Consider the following 9,857-nt stretch of genomic DNA (forward strand, 5'->3'; position numbering starts at 1 on the left):
TGCTTTGGGCGGCTGGAGCAAGAAGACCAGAGGTTGAAGAAGCACTACAACCGTTGGATGTACATCGTACGGTCACTGGAGCTAGAATCATTCATATTGACTAAGTTGACAAAGCCCTCCATCCCCGTCAACTTAGTAGGCCCACAAGTCAGCCTCCCACCAAGGTGGGTCACATCTAGAAGCGGGTATTCATTTTTCTGCTTAATAAGGAGGCACTTCCGGTGGGTCCGAGCTGACAGCGGGGGGAACGTTTTTTTCACAAAATACGGTGGCCTGTCAGGTGGGTCCCAGCAGTCAGGGGGGAAGTTTTTTTCACAAAATACGGTGGCCCGTCTAGTGGGTCCCTGCTGTCAGGTAGAGGAATCATTATTTTCCGCGTAATAAGGAGGCACTTCCTTGCTGCGGCCGTGGACCCAGCTGTCAGCCTCTCCACGTATAGTACACTTCCGATGGAAGTCATTCCTTGACCATGTTGACCACGCCGTGTTCCATTGCATGCATGCATCCATGCAACGGCGGAGCTATGTACAACACCGAGGGGGCCGTGGCCCCCCTAGCCCAAATGCTAATTTAATTTTACTACGTAGTACAGATACCCGTAGAAGGCCACAAAGCTCATCTTTTCGCCAACCACGCTTGCTGCTCAGGGCCGCACGAGCGCCGCAGGAACCTGCTCAAGGCACGGCTCCATCTCTTTTCCTCGACCACGTTCGCTGCTCGTGCACTGCTGCACGTCTCTGTAAGAAAGGAGATCACAAGATGATTGAAACCACACTTGTATTAATTCCAGTAGTAGTATATATATACCAGTACAAAGCACTCGCAGGTTCTGCCACTAACTCAACTACTACCGCAGCTAACTCCACAAATCTTATGCATGTTATAACAACCCAAGAGACTAGGAGAATTCAGTTACAGATAGACAGAGCTGCAGGAGAAGGCTATGTGGGTGCAACGGTAGGAGTGCAACAGCCTCAACCGGATGCTCCATCCGGGAACCATGCCGCCACACTGACTCGAGGCCGATGCCAAGGAGAAACTCGCCTCTGATCCAAGCGCACCGAGGAGGTTGTGACTTGTGAGGGGGGAACAAGGGTGCACCTGATACACGGTTGTCTTGGGCTAATCGCCACTTGCCAGTGCACGCAGATATCCGCCTGCCCCAAGCCACCCTCTCGTCCTCTGCCGCCCCCATACGAATTTGGCTACTGAATTTTTTAAGTGCCATCTACCCAACTCAATTACAACCTTAAACTACTGGATCATCTTTTACAGTGTTGCCGGAAACGAGTAAAACAGGGGAAGCACGACAACACTATTTTTTTTACATTCCCCCCCATAGGTTCTTGTCAAGCTTCGCCATTGTGTCCATGGGCGTGGTGCGTCCCTACTGTCAGCCTCTCTCGTACAGTCATCTTCCGATGACTCTCGATTGTTGACCATGTTGACCACACCGTGCCGAGCGCACCAAGGCCGGTGGACGACGGTGAGGTCCCAGACTGGAACGACCCAGAGATGGGGAAGACGGGGCAGTGGAGTCGCAGATGAGAGGAGTGGGAAACTTGAAAGGTTTGGGTGCATGGCAGCACAACCGTGGTGCCACCCACGGGAGACAGGAGCAAGAACAAAGGTTGAAGAAGGAGCACGGTTGTTGGATTAACATCCAACGGTCCAGCTGCTAGAATCATTTGTTGATTAAGTTGACAAGGCCTTGCGTACACGTCCTCTTAGTAGGCCCACAAGCCAGCCACCAAATATGACGGGTCCCAGGTGTCAACGGGATGAATATATTTTTTTGCAAAACAAGGAGGCACTTCCTTCCGTGCGAAGATACAGCCGGTGGGTCCCAGCTCTCAGGTGGAGGAAACATTTTTTTTCAGCTTAATAAGGAGGAACTTTCCTTGTGTGCGACCATGCACCTCATGGGTCCCAGCCGTTAGGCTCTCCACGTACAGTCCTCTTCCAATGACTCTTGTTTGTTGACCGCACCGCACCGTTTGCAGCAAGGCAGTGGACGACGGTGAGGCCCCGGACGTGAACGACTCGGAGATGGGAAGACGCGGCAGTTGAGTCGTAGCTTGAGAGGAGGAGAAAGTTTATAAATGGTTCTGGGGCGGCGTGGGGCTACAGTTGGTGGAGAATAACAGGAGGTGTGGAGGGGTGGAGGGATAGCCTGGCCGGCGGTGGGGTAGCGCTTTGCAGCGATGCATGCTAAGCAGAGCCGCTAGCCGCCGGAGGCCGGACCAGGCGGTCCCAGCAATGCTGGAGGAAGAAGACGAGAGATTGAAGGTGCATGCCGGCCATTGGATATAAATCCAATGGCTGTGGATGTCACAATCATTTGTTGACCAAGTTGACAACGCCCTGCGTAGGCTTCGACCTATTGGCCCACATGTTAGCCTGCAAAAATGTGGCATACATTTAACCCATGTTTTCTAGAACATACAGTCCATTTGCTGGGCTAGGTGAACAAATAATTTCACGTCAATCAGGCCCATTTATATTTTCTAAGAAATCCCAGCCCATTTGCACATCCTTGAAATACACGAATTAGCTGGGCTCGTTATATATATAATGTTATGTTAGAAGGAGCAACTAATATCAAAGAATAAACCGGAGAGGCACATTATATATATATATATATATATATATATATATATATATATATATATATAAATTAGCGAGTTATTTCTCAAAATAAAAATGAGCGCGTTATTATTAAATTGTCCTTAAAATCTTCGCAAGCTTTTGTACGCAATCACCAGGATTTCCTTGCCTGTGAGTCAATAACAACCAGGATTTTCCTTGCATGTGAGTCAAAAACAACCAGGATTTTCCTTGCTAACTTCTGTTAAACATTTACTTTTATAAGTTAATAACACGTGGGATGTTTTTATAATGTATATATAAGTCTCTATAAAATATATGATAATAATAACAATATAAATATATATAATGTGGTTAGAAGGGAAAACATAAATTGGACACAACATTATTATTCTTATATATAGATAAATAGAACAGAGACCTGTGTTTTATTAAAAAAATACATTGGGCTGCCGATCTTTAAGAAGAAGTCCATAGGCCGGTATGGACCTCAAAAAATAAGTTGAAACCACTGTCTCCATATGTCGTGGGCTACGCATGTTAAAAAACAACACTTAGGCCTAGCTGATACTTGTTCACCCTCTGCACCATACAACTTGTATTTTTAGCCTCCCAGCCCGTCATGGTGGACCAGCAGCCCATTTGCTGGGTGGGCCAACCTACAGAAACCAGTACTCAATTTTTCATCAAGCCCGAAAAACAACGCAGTACTATGTTTGTTTTGAGGCTGAAAACATTACGGCAGGGGTTGAGCGGAGGAGAGGGGAAGACAGAGTAATAAAAGCTTAAAAAGAGCTGATGCGCCATTCCTACCCTAACAAAGCAGGTGTAATTCTTCTCTGGAAGAAGGTGTGCCGTTGACACCCACACGTCACATACCCCACAGTAGGCATACTAACAAGTTCACACACCAGTCCACCATAAAAGGTAAACATTGGTATCAAACTTAGGTTCACAGGACACATCCATATTCATAGCCAACATTCACTATCAACAACTCAAAAGATTCATATATACACAAGCTCAGCATATCTATGCATCCAAATGATTGATAGATCACACGACAATATTCATACATAATTCATAAAAAGATTCAGATATACACATGTTCAGTATGTTTATGCATCCAAATGATTGAGATCACAGCCAATATGATCCATGGACGAACTTTAATTACCTAGGGTACAGACTGGTAAATGATGTTCAGTCGGACGTACTTCTTGCTAAAATTAATTCTTTTACGAGTAAACTTTCGAGTACATAAGAGGCAGCATAGACAATCTGAACTTTGCTTGTAGGTTTATCCTCAAATAGTGGCCTCATGTCGAGCGAGGTTTGAGCAACTTGGCCACTACTTTCATCCAACTAGTTTACTGGCTCATCTTAGTCCTGTAGCTCGCAAAAATTCTACATTGCAGACGAGAAAGGAGGCGGTTGAGAAAATGAACCACCCAAAATTTTTGTGCAGTTCAACTGAAATGGAGCATCCCTGGCGTGCAGACTGATTAAGTGCCAGATGAATATACGCGTCAACCAACTTGTCTGGAATCTTTAGACTCCATGCCATACAGTTCGCTACCATATCTGCAGATAACCAAAAGGCACAAGTTGGGACCAAAGACTGGACTGTGTTCTTCTGGGCTATGCGCCAAGCAATATTTTTGGCGTTCACTCTCCTAATACTTGGGAGTTTGACAACTGGTTAATATCGGTTGATACCCGAATGAATATAGGCACTTCTTGTCGACATTGATGCTTGTCTGAGTGAACTTCTGAGTACATAGCAGCAGCATAAGTATCTGTCCATCTGATCATTTTATGCAGTTCTACTGAAATCACCCAATGCAATGATTTGCGTGCGAGTTCAGGCTCCAAGTTACTCCTTTATAAAATCGGCAAATAGTAGCACATACCAAATTACCAATACATGACAAGCACAATAATCAGGATAAAGACCAGTACCAACCTGTGTGAGGTAGCATATCAATTACTATTTCCTTTGACTAGCAGCTGAGATAAGCGAAGCGACTGACAGCGAAGGAAGAAAGCAAGGCGAGATTAGCGATTGAAAGGAAAGGACGGAAGTTGTCGAGGCAGTGAAGCACCCAAAGTTTTGTGCAGTTCCACCAAAATCAAGCATCCCTGTTGGCACATATATTGAGAGAGTGAGATTACTGTAATAGTGGGACTAGTTGATGAAACATACACTAACAAATAGAAGCACCCTCATTATTTTAATGGGTAAAGTTAGCAACATAGTAGTCTTGCTTAAAGAGAGGTATTAGTTTATTTAATCAGTGCCAATTAGCTCAACACTCAAAGCATTGCCATTTATCATAGGTTGCAAAACTTTAACGTGCAAAGATAAAGGATTTTCTCAGGACAGTAGCACGATACAAATAGAGATGATAGCAAACTAATATGGATGAAGGCCTTAGGCCCGTACCAACCCGAGAAAAAAAGCTTATTCATGTAGTCCCATAAGAGATGATAAAGCACTCACTGGAATCACTCAATAGTATTTATTTTTGTGCACTTCAAATGTATGGTTGAAATCACTCTTGTTTACTAGTGCTGAGATTATATCGAAAGATTATCAAGAACTTCTAGCAGAGTTAAAGCACTGGCTGGGATATAGTTAATTGTATTGTCTTGTGTAGTTCCACTAAAATTTATGATTGGCACAACATGATCCCTGTTTGCACAAGTAGGAACAAGGTGAAACCTTCATTAGCTTAGTGAGAAAGGATAGGAAGACATTAGCATATTACTCTAACAGTAGCATCAAATTCATGATGGACAATATGCAAAACATTGCCTCATTGAAGCAATGGCAATAAATTGACATCCAAAACAGTAGCACTATTATGTCATGGTACTAATAATATTCCCTCCCTGCTCCACCACATGATTCACCTCCATAGACAAACATACACATGTACATGATTCAACATAGGGTCCTACTAAAGATTTGTTTAACTCCGACAGGAAAATTAGGCAGCAACAAATTAGTGGTACTTAAGTACTTCAAATTAATTAAGTGAGATAGCAGAAGTGGAAGGGCTCCCTGGAGGATCGTCTCACATGTAAGGTAGTCATTGCCGGAGCCCTTGAATGGCCTCGACTGAGGCCTGTGGCTTCAGCAAGATCGCCTTGGCACTTTTTATTCTTCTTCTTCCTCCTCTTCATGCTTTGTTTCTCTTTCTCCTCACCAGTTGGTGAAACCAAGTACATGATTGGCCTTCTATTTCAGAATTGGTTTTTTCAGTGAGGGAGTACAAGTGTACTAGTAAAAAATAGCATTATTTTCTCATGGCAGTCGGAAAATAGAGATGAAGACATGCATTAAATATCATTCTTACCTAATGGAAGGTTATGGTGCCAATATGGATGATGAGGATTGGAGCACAGATCTCCCTTTGTGCAGTTCAACTAAAATGAACCAACTATTCCATTCTGACATTCCAGTTAAACATCACAAAATTCACTTCTTTTAAGAAGAGCTTTGTGCAGTGCACCAAAAGGTCACAACAGCAACCAGGTGAATTGGATATCCGTGTTTGCACAAAAAGGTATAGAGGGAGAAGTCAAAGTCTCAAACAACTATAGGCAAAAACATTTGGCTAAACTTGTCATGGCTTATAACAGTGGCATGGCTTCATTTTTACCAGGGACATTAGATTAAGAACAGCTAAATATTTGGTATAAGGGCATGGGACAGTGGGTGCACCAGCAGTCCAGCACCATGTACCTAAAAAGGGGCATAAAGTGGTGATTCATAGTTTGTTGCCCCGAGAAACAAACATCCAAGAAACATATCTGGGTTGGTCCCATTTTTGTTCACTCTAGCCACTTACTCCTATGTGTGAACAGCAAATCTAGTCCTGGTCATACCACTATGTACATCGTTACCCCTATTTTTCCCTTTTCAACCAAGAGACCGGTTGGATGACCAGTCTATACTACTTTCACCCCCTTTCCTTCCTGTTTGTACCAAGTCCGATGTACATACTAAATTCCCCCACCCCCACTTTATTTCTTGTTTGAACCAAGTACTCCCTCCATCCGGAATTACTTGTCATCAAAATGGATGTGTCTAGAACTAAAATACATCTAGATACATCCATTTCAATGAGAAGTATTTCCGGACGAAGGGAGTACAAGATTCGACTCCATGAAGTAGCTTTACCTCTAACAATAGAAGAAGAAAAAATAGGTGACGTTGGACCATCCGATCGAGAGGGGCTGAGAGGTAGAAAATGATGCACATGTAGCGATGTAGCGAGCTGGGGAAGTAGAGCTAAGGCAGTTTCGAATGAAGATATACCTGAAGGTCGTCGGGATGTGGATAGGTGGGCGGCGGGAGGCCGGATCCGCCCATAGGCAACGACGAAGGGATCACAGAAACTCCCGCGCCGGCGCTCGGCCAAAGATAACGGTGTGGCCGGCAGTGGGTCTCCTCCCTTGCTGTCGACGACGGACTAAACGCTGCCTGTCGGTGTCAAAACCGGCGGATCTCGGGTAGGGGGTCCCGAACTGTGCGTCTAGGCGGATGGTAACAGGAGACAAGGGACACGATGTTTTACCCAGGTTTGGGCCCTCTTGATGGAGGTAAAACCCTACGTCCCGCTTCATTGATATTGATATTGTGGATGTTTACAAGAGTGGATCTACCACGAGATCAAGGAGGCTAAACCCTAGAAGCTAGCCTATGGTATGATTGTAATGGTTGTTGTTCTGTCCTACAGACTAGTGCCATCCGGTTTATATAGACACTGGAGAGGGCTAGGGTTACATAGAGTCGGTTACAATGGTAGGAGATCTACATATCCGTATCACCAAGCTTGCCCTCCACGCCAAGGAAAGTCCCATCCGGACACGGGACAAAGTCTTTAATCTTGTATCTTCTTAGTCTTGGAGTTCGGTCGATGATGATAGTCTAGCCGATGATAGTTCGGCTGATGATGGTAGTCCGGCTATCCGGACACCCCCTAATCCAGGACTCCCTCAGTAGCCCCTGAACCAGGCTTCAATGACGATAAGTCTGGCGCGTATATTGCTTGGCATTGCAAGGCGGGTTCCTCCTTCGAATGATAGAAGATTGTGAACACCAGGATAGTGTCCGGCTCTGCAAAATAAATTCCACATTCCACCGTAGAGAGAATAATATATACACAAGTTCAATTCGCTGATGTTTTTTTGCGGCATGACATCATGCCACTACCAAGCCATTATTTGAATCGTTTTTTTACTCTACCACCTCAGCGCATTTAGCGAAGCGGTTTCCTTGGCACGTCTTGTCGAAGCAGAGATCGTGTTCCCCCTTAATCCGGGATTCTCATCAATACGGACGTCGGTAACCCAACCGCGCCATTGATGGTGACGCTTGGGGGATAAGCGAGTTTTACCAGGCCGGTCGGGGACGCGTAGACTTCGCCCGCCCATATAAGGGATAAGGATTCACCTTTTCACCTACGCCTTCTTTCTCCTTTGCTTATCCATCTTCGCGCACTCGAGCTCCAGCGCCCAAGCCTGCACATCTCGTCTCAACCTTCCCCAGTTATGTCCGGAGCGGGAGGCAAGTGGATGACCTCCTCCATTACGGAGGAGCACATCGAAAGACTGCGCAGCGTCGGCTACCTGTCCGGCGATATCGCGCACCGGCTGCCCGACGAGGGGCAGCTCATCCCCACCCCCAGGCCCCATGAGAGGGTCGTTTTTCTTCCCCACTTCCTTCGCGGACTGGGTTTTCCACTTCACCCCTTTGTCCAGGGGTTCATGTTCTACTACGGCCTGGATTTTCATGATCTGGCGCCAAACTTCATCCTCAACATCTCGGCATTTATCGTCGTGTGCGAGGCCTTCCTCTGCATCCAGCCCCACTTCGGCTTGTGGCTCAAGACCTTCAATGTCAAGCCGAAGGTAGTGAAGGGCACTCAAGCGGAGTGCGGAGGCGCCATGTTGGGCAAGATGCCCAATGTCCTTTGGTTCGAAGGGACCTTCGTGGAATCCGTCAAGGGGTGGCAATCGGGTGGTTCTATATCACCGATCCGCGCGACCCTAAGTGGGCGGCGGCCCCCGAGTTCAGATCTGGTATCCCCACGCAGCTCACCTCCTGGAAAGAGAAGGGCTTGCTGTGGGGTAGTTCGGAGGAGGTGACGGGATTCCAAGCCTGTATCTAGAAGCTGGTGAAGAAGCTCAGGCTGGTTAACATGGTCCAAGTCATGCTCGTCCGCCGGATTCTCCCATGCCAAGAGCGGGCATTCAATCTGTGGGAGTTCAATCCGGAACAGCACCAGGCGCTGAGCGGGCTCTTCGACACGACGTACAAAGATGCCTGGAGGGTGCTGTTTAAGGGCGTCGAAGCCCCCGCATCCGCGACTGAAGATCGCGGATTTTGCTCGCAGCACCAAGCCGACGAGGTAAGTGATTCTACCCCTTTACGGGACACTTGCTTTTCATAGTTTGACCCTATGCGGGTTCTAATTTCCCCTTCTCCTTTGACAGGACTGGATGAGGAAGGCGGAGCAGATTATCTGTCCGGCTCCTATGCCAGAAAACCCAGTAGACGCCCGTCTAGCGAGGCTGCTGGTTCCGGCACCGCACGTGGTGCCGGAGAAGAAGGCCAAGAAGGAGGCCACGGGTGCTCGAAAGAGTTCCCGCTTTCAGGTGTCCAACGACTCCGGGGCGGACTCCTCCCCCGAAAACGAGGAGGAGAAGAAGGACTCTCTCCCAGAGGAGGGAGAGAGGAAGAGGAAGGCTCCCCCAACAGGGAGGCCGAAGGGTCCAAGAGGGGAAGGACTATTCCCCCGGACAGCTCCGCCAACATCGACGTTGGCGAGGAAGAATGGCCTTCAAGGGCCAGGCCTCCTGCGAGATCGTAAGTATCCGGATTCCTGAGTGATTTACAATTTCTTTTTCTGTGTTACATAGTGTCATTCTGATGCCGCATGCTGCCTGTAGTCCGGCCAATGATGATCTCCCCGCTTCATCGAGCGGATCGTTGGCTCCGTCGGATGTAGACTCCATGCCGACCGCCTCCACCCCTCGCAACATCAAGGACGCCGAGGCGGGATCCCAAGAAGGGACCCATCAGGGGGAGGCTCCGGAGGCGCCACAAGGCGGCCTCCCGGACTGTGCGCCGGACTCCATATCGGAACCCGCAGTGGTTCCGGAGTCCGGCCGGCGGCCCCTTCGCAAGAAGGGAAAGACCGTGACGCCGGCGGCTTCCGTCCAATCGGAGGCGCCGG

Source organism: Triticum aestivum, chromosome 2B, assembly GCF_018294505.1.
Source record: "Triticum aestivum cultivar Chinese Spring chromosome 2B, IWGSC CS RefSeq v2.1, whole genome shotgun sequence".
Lineage (NCBI taxonomy): Eukaryota > Viridiplantae > Streptophyta > Magnoliopsida > Poales > Poaceae > Triticum > Triticum aestivum.